Here is a 7,500-nt window from a genome sequence, read left to right as displayed (position 1 = left end):
GTCCTGGGGGTAGTTGTCGAGGGAGACGATGCCTGAAGGTGGTGGGGGTGGGGGTGGGATGGAGGTAATGATCTGAGATGAAATGGAATGAGATGCTTTGCTTTGCGAGAGATCTAACAAACCCAGACAGAGGACACACTCTTTCAAGACAGAAAGATCTAACATCACACACAGCCAAACAGATGGCCAAGTCTTGTACCATATGCAGGAAATTATCAAAACAGGAATTTTTACAAATTTGGTTGTGAAGATGAGACAGACCGTTTCAGCTGTGGCCACAACACTACACTGTCTGAAAGCTGCTTTAATTAAACACCTTTAACAAGTAAGGCATAGCTTTACCAAACTAAGGAAGCAAACTAGCAATTCTACAGCAAATTACAGCAAAACTTTTCACTGCCATTTTTAGTCACTATAAGTCATTTGTAAGTCATTTGTAAGTAATTTGCGTAAGCAATATCAGTGCTCAGGTCTGCCACATGTTTCGACTACCTGGAAGGGCTATTTTAGCGTAGCATCTTGTTGTCTACTCTGTTTGGATGACGGCAGACGTGTGCCGAGTAAGACAACTATAGGACCATGTGATAAGAAAAGGAACTGCAGACTGCTGAGTTCCCAGACACAAACACACACAAACAGCTGCCCAGACACAAACACACACAAACAGCTGCCCAGACACAACAAACACACACAAACAAATGCCCAGACACAACAAACACACACAAACAAATGCCCAGACACAAACACACACAAACAAATGCCCAGACACAAGGATCTCTTATTCCTGGGGATAGTGAGGAAAACACTAACTAACACACACACATACACACACACACACACACACACACACACAGTGTGAAAGTTTTACTAGATGAGGAATAATGGTATGTGTATATTTGCAATCCTGCATACCACAGCTTTCATACTCACAGGGCCGGAGCAAGCACATCACATCAGTACAACGCCGCTGCCCTGCATCATATTTCTCTAACTCTATTGTAATTGTACAGTTCTATTGTAATTTGACAGCCCTATCACCCTGCAGACACACAGAGATGTCATGGCTAGGAGCACCGCAGACAGGTGAAGCTCCTGACGGGCTGGAGAAGTGCTGATGTGGCTCTGTTGTGTTCAATGACACCGAGGGCACCCAAATGTGCTGAGTCATTATAGGGCCACCATGACTCATCTCACTCCGCTGGCGTGCCCACTGAGTGTTGAAGACGTCACAGCGCACAGCTAGAAGAGCAGGCCAATCGTACGTCACAGCCTTCAAAGGCTGACCCAGTATTCAAGCTTCAAGACTTACAACAACGATGATGTCAATCGGAAAGCAAGATAGAAAAAAGACAGATTTGCATGGTTCTGCTGTGTGTGACAAGCATCTTGTCTTTTGCTGCCATTTTGTTGCATTTGTTTATATATTCCTGTCTCTGTTTCAGTAACAGTCCACTGAAAAAGGATGTCAATGAAATTAACCTAATTCACTTAATGCTATGCTAACTGGCCCATGAATCTAATTTCCTAAATGCTATGCTAACTGGCTCAAACAAAGCAAAGAAGAACCAGTCTATAGCTGCTCATATGTTCAGCATAATGAGGCAAAACTGAGCACAGTCATAGAGGGGAAGCTAGTTACTATTAATTAGTCGAGCCAATCGACCGAATAAACAAACAAACAAACAAACAAAATAATTTCTATAAAAAAATAAACAATACGAAAGAAATAATCTTCTCAAATAAATACTAAATAAATCTTCTACCTTTCATGGGTCTAACTTGTGTTCTAGGGAAACCTTGCCACATGTAATTCCCATTGTTTGGTTGTTTGGTAATGTATTAAGGCAGGGTGCTTAATCAGTTTGTTTCAGTACTAATGCCTTTCATTTCTAATAATTGCTATAATTTATAAGCCTCAGGGAATTCGCAATTTGTCAAAACAATTGAAGTAACATTTAATGCAGAAAGGCTTCCTGCTAAGAAACTGTCATTTGCTCCCTCCGTTCTTCATCAGCTCTCAGAAGCATTGGCATACATAGAATAAGTGGCACATGATCTCAAATGATGGAGGAGAGAAAAACCAAAAACCACAAAAAGAAAAGCGGTAAAAGCACACGATTCTTAGCCATGGCCAAAGTCACAGAATCCTGAGCCTCTCAGTCTCCAGTGGTCTGGGGTTACCCCGACTAATGCAGCCCTGGGGCATCTCTCTGTGTCTGTGTAACTCTATCTAAGACCTTCTCCACAGAGACATAAGGTACAGGGCTGAGCAGCACTCAAGGTCAGCCTATTAAAGAAATACACTCCCATTGAATAAATACACTCCCATCAAAGAAATACACCTCCATCAAAGAAATACACTCCCATCAAAGAAATACACCTCCATCAAAGAAACACACCTCCATCAAAGAAATACACCTCCATCAAAGAAATACACTCCCATCAAAGAAATACACCTCCATCAAAGAAACACACCTCCATCAAAGAAATACACTCCCATCAAAGAAACACACCTCCATCAAAGAAATACACCTCCATCAAAGAAACACACCTCCATCAAAGAAATACACCTCCATCAAAGAAACACACCTCCATCAAAGAAATACACCTCCATCATTTACATTTACATTTACATTTAGTCATTTAGCAGACGCTTTTGTCCAAAGCGACGTACAAGGGAGAGAATAGTCAAGCTACGAGAAATACACCTCCATCAAAGAAATACACTCCCATTGAATAAATACACTCCCATCAAAGAAATACACCTCCATCAAGGAAATACACTCCCATTGAATACATACACTCCCATCAAGCCGTACACCTTAGGTCTGTGCCATTGATCTAGGGGGGTCCAGGGTTCTGTGGAGCACCTTGAGATCATGTTCATTGTTAATGGTGCTATATTAATGACATATAATGAATTGTGTAACTGGACAGAACTCAACTAAAGCAAACTGAATTGAACTGAACTGAACTGAACTGAATTGAACTGAACTGAATTGAACTAAACTGAATTGAACTGAACTGAATTGTGTACTAGGTGGATTTGAGCCAAGGGGTTATGGGTACTGTAACATCACCAGCCTCTATCCTGTATCCTACCAGTGGACAGAATGGCAGTGACTGCTACAATCCACACAAGGCTTCAACTAGTAACCTGGGGTCCTGGCCACCATAACCAAGAGCATCCTGCCGTAGAGGGGACCTATTGTTCCCACTTCCTCTTTCTGCACGCTTACCAGGCATCTGCCACCAGCACACTTTGACCCCCCCAGCAGTCCAAACAGAGGAAGGAGCTATAGTTATGACACACTTTAATATTACACACAGGGCAGTGAGATGTAGGGAAACTAGACAAGCACACACAACCCATGGCCGTGTGTGTTCCCTGGCTATACAGTCAGACCGTTAAAGGCATATTTAAAACTAATGACAGTGGCTCCCTGGAAATCAATGGAATCCATTTTTATCTTCGAACCAGCAAGTTGTTTCCTTCGCATTATCGCAGTTCGGAGTAAATGTATGGAGGACTGTGGAGTGCTACGGTCTCCAACCTTCACCAGCACAGCTAAATCTCCCAGACCCAGAGCAAAGGCAATTTACACTCTCTACCCTCACCAGCACAGCTAAACCTACAGAGCAAAGGCAATTTACACTCTCTACCCTCATCAGCACAGCTAAACCTACAGAGCAAACGCTATGTACACTCTCTCCCTTCAAACACAGAGTCCTCAGGACCATTCTCATTAGCACAGCTAAACCTACAGAGCAAACGCTGTGTACACTCTCTCCCTTCAAACACAGAGTCCTCAGGACCATTCTCATCAGCACAGCTAAACCTACAGAGCAAACGCTGTGTACACTCTCTCCCTTCAAACACAGAGTCCTCAGGACCATTCTCATTAGCACAGCTAAACCTACAGAGCAAACGCTGTGTACACTCTCTCCCTTCAAACACAGAGTCCTCAGGACCATTCTCATCAGCACAGCTAAACCTACAGAGCAAACGCTGTGTACACTCTCTCCCTTCAAACACAGAGTCCTCAGGACCATTCTCATCAGCACAGCTAAACCTACAGAGCAAACGCTGTTTACACTCTCTCCCTTCAAACACAGAGTCCTCAGGACCATTCTCATTAGCACAGCTAAACCTACAGAGCAAACGCTGTTTACACTCTCTCCCTTCAAACACAGAGTCCTCAGGACCATTCTCATTAGCACAGCTAAACCTACAGAGCAAACGCTGTTTACACTCTCTCCCTTCAAACACAGAGTCCTCAGGACCATTCTCATTAGCACAGCTAAACCTACAGAGCAAACGCTATGTACACTCTCTCCCTTCAAACACAGAGTCCTCAGGACCATTCTCATTAGCACAGCTAAACCTACAGAGCAAACGCTGTGTACACTCTCTCCCTTCAAACACAGAGTCCTCAGGACCATTCTCATCAGCACAGGCTGCTGGAGTGAATGCATGGAGGGCTGTGGAAGAACACAGCTGCACCGCTTTACATTCCCCCCCCCCCCCCCCCCATCCTCCCTTCTCAGATTAAACATCCCCGAGCGAACGCCATTTAACACTCTCCACCTTCAAGAGCCCATGCTCCGGGAACCTAAGTGCTCTGCGTACGTTCAAAATGATAGCTTTCCTCTGCATTTTCAGAATTTGTGTTTGGGCGTTAATTAAATCTCTGGGGATCCTTTCCCCTCAGTGAAATAAAAATAATTCCCCGCAGAAGTGTGAAATTGCACACGGAGCGTGCTACTGTGTGGAAGTGTTAAGGTGCAGGTGTCAGCAGCAGCTAATTAACACTACTTCTAATGTTCACTAATTGCTTTTTAGTCTTCAAAGCTCCTTTAAGAGGCAAAAGTTGACAGCACAACCAGTAATGAGTAAAAATGTGAAGGAAAAAAAAAGCCTTCATTTGTATCACGAGTGCAGCGTATCTCGTAACTGTAAGTGATTTAATGACTATCCTACTATTAACGGCAGAAAGATGGTAGCGCTTAGCTTCTCCTATAGAATATCATACGGGTAAATAAACAATTTAAGTTATTCCGCTTACATTCTCGACACACAACGGCAGCTTCGCTTAAGCTCCGTCTGATTAAAAATGTAGCCTCCGAAGCAAACAAGCAAAACCCGCTCCTGGATTAAATAATTCATGTTTTATTTGCTTTGATTGTAAGAATGACTTCAAAATGCTCCTTCTGTGTGTGATGCCATAATGCGATTCCCGTGTCCCGTGGGGGTTGGGCAGGGCTTCTGAAATCCCAGCAAATGGTGACACGGCATCTTTCCTCCCCTCCATGATTCATTTTTAATGCAGCCGGTTAGTGTGGGCCCCAGTGCCCTCTTGGTAACCCATCTCACATCACCCCCACACTCTCCACAGACAGACAGACAGACAGACAGACAGCAGCAGAGAGGCAGACTGGAGAGGGGAGGGAGAGAGCGAGGGAGAGGTGATGAGGAGGTGAGGGATGAAGAACAGAGAGAAATAAGTGGAAAAGAAAAGAGGAGGAGAGGAGAGTTGGAGAGGTGGAGAGGTGAGAACAGGGAGAGGTGAGGAGGAGGTGAGGGATGGAGAACAGAGAGAAATAAGGAGAAAAGAAAAGAGGAGGAGAGGAGAGGTGGAGAGGTGAGAGAAGGGAGAGAGAGAGGGAGAGGTGAGGAGGAAATGAGAGATGGACTGGTGAGAGGAGAGAGAGAGAGGAAGAGGGTGAAGAGGAGATGAGAGGTGAAGAAATGGAGTAAAAAGAAAGAGGGGGAAGAGCAGGGCTAGGGAAGGGAAGGGAAGGGAAGAGGAGAACAGAAATAGAAAGAGAGTAGTAGGTGTAAGGTGGAGGAGATGAGCGGAAAGAACAGAGGAGGGTTGGAGAAGAGAGTGCAAGAGGAAGAGAGAGAGGGAGGGGCGAAGGAGGAGAGAGGAGCAGACACGAGCTGCAGGCACGCGCCTCCTGCGAGCTCGGCACGGGGGTCTGCTCCACCCTGTCACCAGCCGAGAGCAGGTAGGGGGTCTTTGAACGCCTGTCAGACGACTGACACGTGCCCTCTTCCTCTCCGCTCTCCGTCTTCCTCTCCTCTCCGTCTCAATCTCCGCGTCGGCACGCCCCCGAGATGATTCACCGCCGCCTGACACCTCCCGCCCGCCGCTCCCACCTCCCGCCCGCCGCTCCCACCTCCCCCGCGTTCCCCCGACATCAAAGGCGGAGCTCGCGGGTGGGCGACCCAGACACCACGGCACACCCACACCCATCTGATCCTGCTTGTTTCCTGGCCTGTCTGACTGCCTGCCTGTCTGCCTGTCTGTCTGCCTGCCTGTGAGACTTCCCTCTCTCTCTCCCTTACCTCTGTCTTTCACTCTCTCTCTCTCTCTCTGTCACTCTCCCAATCTCTATTTCTTTATCTACCTTTTTTCCCTTTTCCTGTCTTCAACTACATCACTCTCCCTTGCTCTCCCTCCCCCTCTCCCTCTCTCTCCCTCTCTCTCTCTCTCTCTCTCCCTCTCCCTCTCTCTCTCTCTCCCTCTCTCCCTCCCCCCCTCTCCCTCTCCCTCTCCCTCTCTCAGACGCCGGGGTGAATTAGCTTTCTCCTTGAGGCAGAATTGTATGTAAATGATGAGCAGATTTAATTAGAGCTGACGCGGCTCTTGTGTTGTATTTCCCCCTCTTTCTTCTCTGGGCTCCCGAGGTCTGCTTCAGGGGATAAAGCATTATTTAAACAGAAGTCTCCATCCAGGAGTGACGCTATTTAAATCAAAATTCGGTTTTTTTCCCCCACACTTTACAAGCTTTTTGTGTCTAGCAATAACTTAACCCTCTGGTGCAAGGAGATATGACATTTTTTGGAAAGTTTTTCTGTCCCCAAAAAAAAAAAATCAGTTATTGGTTTAATTTGCAGCTTGGGTGGAAGCTGATGAATAATGCACACTGTCAGGCTAATTCTCTGAGAAGTCTTTGTGTTTAAGATCTGTCTGCTGAATGACTACTGGCACGGGGGACTGAACTGAGGGTATTTTAGGACTATTTTAAGACCACTGACTAAGAGTATTGCTTAATATGGAACGAATCAGACGGGACATCTTGAACTTTGTCTCATTTTGTGTTCTGACTGCACTAACACCTGCTATTTTGAGGACATATGTGCGTTTACACTGACAGTGATGGCAATATGCAGGGCACTATGAGCACGCGGAGGGTGAACTCATAACACTCAAAAAGTTAAGTATGAAATGCTCGACACTTCGCACCCTCAATGGTCGCCATCTTGGCTATGTAGTAGAAGGGGGAGGAACCACCAACGTCTTTGTCAACGCCAGCCAGATGATGTTGTGCTGACGTTGCGGTGATCACTTCCTTAACGTGCACCACGATTCGATTCGAACATATTAAGTGTAAGTTTAAGTGTACAACGAACGGTTCAAACATATTCGATTCAAGACAACACTACCCTATGAAAATTCATGCAAATGACGTATAGTCGGGGTAGACAGGAAA

General features: G+C 45.7%; 1 protein-coding gene across 1 annotated transcript in view; it reads right to left on the bottom strand.

The window, feature by feature from the left end:
• The window catches only part of fibcd1a (fibrinogen C domain containing 1a), a 79,957-nt gene that overhangs the window by 21,849 nt on the left and 50,608 nt on the right, over positions 1-7,500 (bottom strand). The window lies entirely within an intron of this gene.

The sequence above is a fragment of the Clupea harengus genome, chromosome 7 (assembly GCF_900700415.2).
Source record: "Clupea harengus chromosome 7, Ch_v2.0.2, whole genome shotgun sequence".
In the NCBI taxonomy this organism is placed as follows: Eukaryota; Metazoa; Chordata; class Actinopteri; order Clupeiformes; family Clupeidae; genus Clupea; species Clupea harengus.
Note: the sequence above shows the minus strand (reverse complement) of the source record. Positions and strands in the feature narration are given on the sequence as shown.